Source organism: Thamnophis elegans, chromosome 12, assembly GCF_009769535.1.
Source record: "Thamnophis elegans isolate rThaEle1 chromosome 12, rThaEle1.pri, whole genome shotgun sequence".
NCBI classification, from domain to species: domain Eukaryota; kingdom Metazoa; phylum Chordata; class Lepidosauria; order Squamata; family Colubridae; genus Thamnophis; species Thamnophis elegans.
In genome coordinates, this window is record NC_045552.1 from 17439439 (window position 1) to 17448543 (window position 9105).

Sequence of the window (9105 nt, forward strand, 5' to 3'; positions counted from 1 at the left end):
GGAAATCGCGGGGAGGGGCGGGGGGGGAGAAGGAGGGAAGACGGCTTGGCAGCGAAGGCTTCGTGGGGCCGCGGCGGGGTGGGGGCTGCTCTTGGCTGCGCCCCGCAACAACTTCCCGGGGGATGGAAGCCGAGCTGCTCCACGCTGGCCATCCGGAAGACCGAAAGCGGTTGAGTTCGCCCCACGCGAGAACCAGCCAGGTGGGAATGCAGCCACGAGGGGCGTCCTTCACTGATCCCGGCGCACGTGGGGATAAAAGGGTAGCCGGGACCGAGAGTTGGGCTGCTTGCAAGCCGACACCGCCCCCCCCCCCAAAAAAAGCACAACCTCTTTTCCTGCGCTCCCGTCACGCTCCTGCTCCAAAGCATCTCATAGAATAGAATAGAGAATGGAATGGCAATATAGAATAGAAAAGAGAATAGAGGAGAGAAGAAAGAATATAGAATAGAAGAGAGAATGGAATGGGAATATAGAATAGAAAAGAGAATAGAGGAGAGAAGAAAGAATATAGAATAGAAGAGAGAATGGAATGGGAATATAGAATAGAAAAGAGAATAGAGGGGAGAAGAAAGAATATAGAATAGAAGAGAGAATGGAATGGCAATATAGAAAAGAGAATAGAGGAGAGAAGAAAGAATATAGAATAGAAGAGAGAATGGAATGGGAATATAGAATAGAAAAGAGAATAGAGGGGAGAAGAAAGAATATAGAATAGAAGAGAGAATGGAATGGCAATATAGAAAAGAGAATAGAGGAGAGAAGAAAGAATATAGAATAGAAGAGAGAATGGAATGGGAATATAGAATAGAAAGAGAATAGAGGGGAGAAGAAAGAATATAGAATAGAAGAGAGAATGGAATGGCAATATAGAAAAGAGAATAGAGGAGAGAAGAAAGAATACAGAATAGAAGAGAGAATGGAATGGCAATATAGAAAAGAGAAGAGAAGAAAGAGAATAGAGAATAGATTGGAATAACAGAGTTGGAAGGTACTTGGAGGTCTTCTAGTCCAACCCCCCTGCCTAGGCAGGAAACCCTACACTACTTCAGACAAATATTTGTCTGAATGGTTCCATTAGCAAAGCGTTCGCTGGTTTTCTCCCCCTTTCCTTTTTTCTTCTTCTTTCCCTCGGTCTCTCCACTCAAGTTTGGCGAGGCGGACGAGATTTTATTTATCTTGGGCTGCGGCTCAAAAGGCTTCTTCCGACGGCGCTGCCTCCGGCTGCCGGACAAACTAGCCTTGCCAAAAACCACCGCCCAGCCAAAGGGAAAGCCAAGGGCGCTGCCCCATAGCCACGCTTCCCCCCGCCCCACTCCCACTCCCCGCTCTCGCAACCTTCCACGCGAGAGGCTTCGGGGCACGCGCCAACGCGGCTTGGATTCGAAGCCGAGTGACTCTCTTTTCCCCCGCTGCAACTTTCTGCTACTGCGTGAAGAAAGCCCGTTAGGGAATTGCAGGGGGTCGGCGGTGGGTGGGAGGGGAGTTGCTTTCAAATGCTTTCGAGATCAGACTGAGGCTCGCCCATCAGATTAACAGAGTTGGAAGGGACCTTATAGGTCATCTAGTCCAACCCCCCCTCAAGCAGAAGATCCTACATCAGAGCTCTTCAAACTTGGCAACTTTAAGACTTGTGGACTTCAATTCCCAGAATTCTCCAGCCAGCTGGCTGGTTAATTCTGGGAGTTGAAGTCCACAAGTCTTAAAGTTGCCAAGTTTGGGGACCCCTGCCCTACCTCATTTCTGACAAAGGGCAGTCCAATCTCTTCTTGAAAGTCTCCAGTGATGAAGGGGTCATTCCTGTCCCCTCCCCGTCCCGGGAGAGGTGGCAGCTGTTAGTTTACACACACAGCACAACCAAATTCTTCCACATCCCTGAACTCCACGCATTCCTTCATTTTTCTCACTGGCCGCCAGAAAAAGTGCTCAGGTGGGTGTGGTGCAGTGGGGTTGGGTGGGTTTAGACTAGAGGTGTTAACACTCAGCTATGCTGACCCAAATGACTCAATCCTGGCTGTATTCACACAACATGCTTAACCTGATTACGGATTTAACTTTATTTGGAGGAGTTTATTCAATGCACCAAACTATAAAGTCTCTTTTGCACAACATGCAAAGCTGCAAAAAAAAAAAAAAAAAAAAAAAAAAAAAACCAGTAACTTAATTCAGGATGTTGGTGGCAGGTTTGCAACTGACCTGCTTAAGTGCACTGCAAGAATCTCTAGGTTTCTTCCCCAGCGCCCCCTAAAATGTGACACGGAACCCAGAACCAGCCAGAGTGGAATACAGTCCTTATCTTAAAGCAGTGGTGGTTCAATGGCATTGAATGTTGCATAAATGTTTCAAACTTTTTTTAAAAACCCACTTTTTTTAGGCTTTATCCCAGGGAGAAAATGCTGCTGATTGTCCCACTACTCTTTCAATGATAGCAATAGGACTATGATATCTAGATGCAAAACTCTAGGCCAGTGTTTCTCAACCTTGGCATCTTGAAGATGTCTGGACTTCAACTCCCAGAATTCCCCAGCCAGCATTCGCTGGCTGGGGAATTCTGGGAGTTGAAGTCCAGACATCTTCAAGTTGCCAAGGTTGAGAAACACTGCTCTAGGCCACCTATAAATGTCAGTAAAGATAGATTTCTGCCTCTCATTGCTGGCATCTAGTGGTGGTGTAAAACACTGCAGCCCAAATGTGAGGAGCCACCTATTGGCTTGTCTTTTGACAGCATTTGGACAGGTCTTGGTGTAGTGTACATCAGGATTGAGACTCTGTGTCATCTAACGTTACTGATGATCTTACTGGGCATCAGACCTCTGTAAAAAAAAAATGTTCAGCGTGCCCAGTGTTTGCTCTCATTCTCTCAATCTCTGTCTTCAATCTCTTTTCTTGCTTGAATCATTGGTTAAGAACCTCGTGATGGCAGATCACTTCCTCGGAAAGGATTTTGAAGGTTCCCCAAAGCAGCTGCAAGAGAACCGTCTCTTTCATTGGGCTGTTTCCAAACGCCGGCCTGTTTCTGCGTGAGCTGGCTCCCTTTGTAGTCCTGAGTGCCAGACAGGAAAATTATCCTCCCCCCCTCTCCCCCGGATTGGTTCTCATCTAATACGTTGAAAGAAAAACGGCCTTGGAAACTCTTCCAAGGGGGAATTTCAGAAGAATTCTCACGAGTTGAAGAGGCTGCCTTACCGTGACTTAGAAACAAGATGGCCAAAGTCAGAGACTTTGAATGGACTTTTGATTGTCCCTGTCTTTCACAGTAGAGTGCTTTGACCGAGGCTTCCCAAGAGCATGAAGCAAACCCCTGGTCCCGACAAAAAAACTTTTATTAATTTACTGTGAATTCTTCTCATTTACATCCAGCAAAGTCTTTCAAGGGAGGATTTACAGTCACAGATCTTCTCTGGCTTGGAGAGCTGCCAGGCCGATATCTACAAAACTTGGCAAGGAGTCTTGGAGAGTCATGAACCAATTAAGCTAATTGTCTTCCACTCCCTTTTTGCTCCTCTTTTATTTCCTCTTGGAGGGGCCATTCATCGTCTACCCGTGGCCTTACTCCCAAGTCAACCCCTGATCTTTATGGCAACTCTGTGCATGTGCACACTGGAAACAGGCTCCAGCTGTTCTTCTGCCTCACTGATGTCTGACTCTGAAGGCAGCTGATAACTGGCATACGGCTCTGGGCCCCCCTCTGCCCCCAACACAGAGCCTTCATCAGAGCCTTCCCCAGTCTCCAGGACTGGCCCATGTTCCTCCCCAACCTCCTCACTGTCCAAATCCGCTTCCAGCTCCTCTGGCCGCTGGTGGGTCACAACAGTTCAAAGCTAGGTGCTGCAATCTCTGCCTTCCCACATCTCCCTTTGCTCCCAGGACAGATTCTTCCTATGGGGCTTCCCCCAACCCCTTAGCAGTATTATGGTCCCTCCATGAAAGGGCAGCATTGCCCTTGAGGAATGGCATAGGTTTTCTTCCTGGAGAGACACAGAGGAGAAATTATCCATCTGGCTCCCATTGCCCACATATCTGGTGGAGAATTTCCAAAGGCCATCTGTGTGCCCTGACCTATTTAAGTCAAGTGTCACAAATCCCGGGTGTTGGGAGGCAAGGGCAGTCCTCTTTGATTCAGGGGACCGGATGGCATTGGGGTAGACATAAAATTAGGCAGGCTGCTGATATTGGGGTTGGCAGTGGAGGGCAGCAAATCTGGCATGTCGCACAGAGGACAAGCTTCCTTCTTTTAATTCCCAGCCTCAAAATAGAAGGGGGGGGGGGGGCTCTGCAAAAAAAAACAAAAAAACCCTACTCAGGCATCAGCAAAACTCCATGGGGAAATATGCACCATAAGCCATAATCGCAGAGGAGTTACCACAGGCTCCTTGTCATGCTGTATAAACTCGGCGCTAAGAGGGTGTAGGTGGGAATTTGCAGAGAGTGGAAGGCTGGGTAATGAATGCAGAGCTAACTCCCTGGGTTCGGCATTCTTCAAAGGATGGGAGGGGTGCTTGTTTCTCCCCCCACCCCATCACAGTGCAGGAAGGGTCACAGGGCTGTGCCAAGCCAACTAGAAAAACTTTCCCAAGTTATGTTGCAAGGCCCGGCATGCTGTGTAAAATCCAGCCACCTCCCCTCGGTCTGCATACCAGCATAGGGAGGGGTGAGAATGCTGCCTTGATGGTTTTAAAAATAAGACCTTGCCAAACTTTGCAGATTTCTTCATAAATTGGGTCTGAAGGTGGGGAATTCAAACTCGGTCTAGCAGGACAGGGGAGAGGGAGTGGGAATGATGGTAGTGATGAATATTTGGTTCTTAAATCAGGGGATTGGACTCATCACCTTCCTAATATTTGTGCATTTATTCGGGTTGACAGAGTTGAATTAGGGTCTTCGTGAAATTTGGCACCTTTCATATTTCTTTCTAAATGAGGCATGGGAAACAAGAAAGGGAAAACACATAAACAATATTTGGACCTGCCCAATGCTGTAAATGAAGTGGCTGGATGGAGTCACCGAAGCAGTCGGCGTGAGCTTAAATGGATTCCAGAGGATGGAAGAGGACAGGAAGGCCTAGAGGAACGTTGTCCATAGGGTCGCGATGGGTTGGACACGACTTTGCAACTAACAACAGCACAGTGCTGGAAATCATAATTAAGCAGGTATTTTACTCGTCTGCTATGATTCCAAGGTGGGTAAAATGAGGACCCAGATTGTTGGGAGCAATAGGCTGACTCTGTAAACTGTTTAGAGAGGGCTGTAAAAACACTGTGAAGGGGTATACAAGTCTAAGTGCTATTGTTGTTATATGCCCAGTTCAGTGGTGGGTTCCAAAATTTTTTAGAACCTCTTCTGTAGATGTGGTCTGTTGTGTGGGAGTGGCTTGGCAGCCATGTGACTGGGTGGGCATGGCCAACTTGTAAAATGTGGTGAAACTCACTTAACAACACTCTTGCTTAGCAACCAAAATGTTGGCTCAGACACTCTGGCATTTGAAGCACGCAAGTCTTAAAGCTGTCAAGTTACAAGAACCTCGCACCCCTAACCCTTTAGAAAAAAAACCCCAGGGGTGTTCAAACTTGACAGCTTTAAGACTTGTGGACTTCAACTCCCAGAATTCCTCCTCTCGCTCTTCATCTTGATGATGTGTGAATGGGCGGGGGGAGGGAGCTGGAACCGGTTCTAAACGGCACTGTAGATTTGTTGAACCTCGTCTATAGAAGAGGTCAAAACTGGCAGGAACCCACCCCTGGCCCAGTTGTTCTTCTGAATTCCCGATCTGAACTAGATGCTGAGATCTTGTTATGCAGAGCAACAGGATATCTTTTTTAAATGGAGCATCTTTTCGGGTGCTATGAGATTAGCACACAGGGTGGCCATCTTGGTGAGGCCAGGAGTCTATATTAAACACTGAGCTTCATTCTCCTGTTGTTGAAAATGGATTGGATGCTAAAAATGTATTTATTTCACTGGCTTCCAAATCCAGGAAGCCAGCCCTGACGCATTCAGGAGCGATCCCTTCTGAGTGAGGCCTGCTTTTGCTCCACTGAGGTTCGATATGAAGGTGCCACTTGCCTTCAACCTAAGAGACTCTCCTGTGTCTGCAAGAGGACAGAACAGGTAGTCCTCAACTTACAACTACTTGCTTAGTGACCAACGTTTCAATGTCACTAAAAGACATGGTAGCATGTCATCTGAGGAAAATTCAGGTGCTTGGCAACTGGCATGTATTTATGACGGTTGCAGCATCTCAGGGCCACGCGTGATTGGCATTTGTGACCTTCCCAGCCAGCTTCTGACCAGCATAATCACTGAGGGAAGCTGGATTCGCTTAATGACCATGTGATTCACTTCACTGCAGTGATTTGTTTAACAACTGTATCAGGGTTATAAAATCAGCCAGCTTGCTTAGCAAGAGAAATGTTGGTTCCCAATTATGGTCGTACGTCGAGGACTACCAATATCCCTCAACTTCATTAACAGGCCTCTCTCAGAGGACATGCACATACCCTGGCGGTTCTAGGCTCGGGAGGAGCTGTTTTTGTTCTGACCGAGGCTTCCCAAGAGCATGAAGCAAACTCCTTGTCCTAACAAAAAAACCTTTTTTTAATTTACTGTGACTTCTTCTCATTCACATCCAGCAAAGTCTTTCGAGGGAGGACAGTCACAGACCTTATCTGGCTTGGAGAGCTGACAGGCCGATATCTGCAAAACTTGGCAAGGAGTCTCAGAGAGTCACGAACCAATTAAGCAAACTAATTGTCTCCTGCAAACTCCACTCCCCTTTTGCTCCTCTTTTATTTCCTCTGGGAGGGGCCATTCATCGTTCACCTGTGGCCTAACTCCCAAGTCGACCCCTGTTCTTTAGCTGTTCCCTTCGTTTGGCAACTCTGCGCATGCACACACTGGGAACAGGCTCCAGCTGTTTGTCTGCCTCACTGCTATCTGATTCTGAAGGCAGCTGATAACTGGCATACGGCCCTGGCCCCCTCTCTGCCTCTGACACAGAGCCCTCATCCGAGCCTTCCCCAGACTCCAGGACTGGCTCATGTTTCCTCCCCAACCTCCTCACTGTCCGAATCTGCTGCCAGCTCCAATGGCTGCTGGCGGATCACAACAGGTTTCTAATGGAACCACTGACTGCAGGGGGAGAAGTGCAGGAACCATAGATGAATGCACTTAATATCTGACTGGTGCAGAGGCCATTTTGAAACCTGGCTGTCGTATAGGCTGCAAAGGCCTTGGGCTGCTTTTGAACTTCCTCCCACAACGTCCTTCCCTACAGCTGTTGCCAGAACTTATGCTGTTTCCCCCCACGCCACCCCACCTCCCCAAATAAATAAAAAAAACCTGAAGGGAAAAATGCACCAAAAATAAATCTGGTGTAGAGGGGGGGGGCAAAATAGTCTTGAGAGCAAGAAGCAGCCAAGGAGGTTGTCTGCAGGAGGGGAAGGAGACAAGGGTGGCGAGGAGCTTGGAAAGCAAATTATCTGAGGAGTGGTTGAAATAAGCAAGATATGTTCTGCCTGGAGAAAGCTAAAGGGAAACATGAGTGCAATAAATATCCAAAGGCCTCAAGATAAAGCTGAGTTCTACCCTGTTGGATGGGGCGGGGGGGGGGGGTAAGATTAAGATCTAAAATGGAAATTGCAGGAAGCAGATGTGGGCTAATTTTTTTTAAAAAAGCTCCTGGTGGGAGCAGTTGTTTGAAGGGGGGCATTGACTGCTCCTTGTGTGTGTGTGTGGGGGGGGTCTTTGTATGGGAGGTGTCTCAGCAGAGGTTAGTCTGCCTTCTCTCAGATTATGCATTAATTATCTTAAAGGTTCAGTGAGCTTTGATCTGGTGCCTGTCAGTTGTCACAGAGATTTTGGGGCGGGGGTTGTTGCCCCTTTCTTTGGACGAAGAAAAGAAGCTTGGAAACTTAAGTTGGATTAGGATTTAGGATTTATTTCATTTATATGCCGCCCTTTTCCCCAAAGGGGACTCAGGGCGGCTCACAACTCAATCAGGGAAAGGAGGTACAAACAGGGGATAAAAAGACAAACAAACAATAAACAATTTAAAAACACACAACAACCATACCATTCAAGAAGGGGGGCAAAAGCTCTTTAGCCCCAGGCCTGTCGGAATAGCCAGGTTTTAAGGGCTTTGCGGAAGGCCTGGAGGGTGGTGAGGGTTCGAATCTCCACGGGGAGTTCGTTCCAGAGGGTCGGAGCAGCCACAGAGAAGGCTCTCCTCCGGGTAGTCGCCAGTCGACATTGGCCGGCGGATGGAATTCGGAGGAGGCCTAATCTGTGGGATCTGATCGGTCTATTGGAGGTGATTGGCAGCAGGCGGTCTCTCAAGTTGCTCCCAACTACCCTGTTTCCCCGAAAAGTAAGACCTCTTCGGATAATAAGCCCAATTGGGCTTTTGAGCGCATGCGCTAAAATAAGCCTTCCCTGAAAATATTGCAACACAGCAGCAACCATGAGGTGACCACGCTCACTGCCTCCTGCACCTCAAAAATAATAATAAGTCCCCGAAAATAAGGCCAAGTGCTTATTTCGAGGGTCAAAAGAAAATAAAGACCCTCTCTTATTTTGTGGGAAACACAGTAAGATGAGCTACATAAATTATGCTTGCATAATTCTGAAAGCCATGGTTAGCTGGCCCGTGTTTGCCTGAACTGCCCCAATGGCCTGGGGTTTCAGAAACGCTCAACTAGAGCAACTATGAAGGTCTTAGAAAATGAGGAGTTCCTTAGTGCTTTCTGAGCTTGGTTGTTGTTCTTACAGACACAAACCCAAATATTCTCCTTTATCCGTCTTTGAATAGACCTTCCGATGCCGCGGTGTGTAGAGAACGACAAAGATCAGAATTGTGCAAGCGATGCTATTCCCCGTGACATTCCTCATCTATGGAAATGAAAGTTGGGCTTTGAAGAAGCAAGCTAGGAAGAGTATTGATGTGTTTGAACTTTGGTGTTGGAGAAGGCTCCGGAGAATACCATGGACAGCCAAGAAAAAAACAAGCTTAATTATTAAACAAATCTAATCATTGAACACAACAATCCCGAGTTCTCACTTGGGGCACGAAGGACCAGGCTCAAATTATCTCCTTCGGACACACGATGTGAA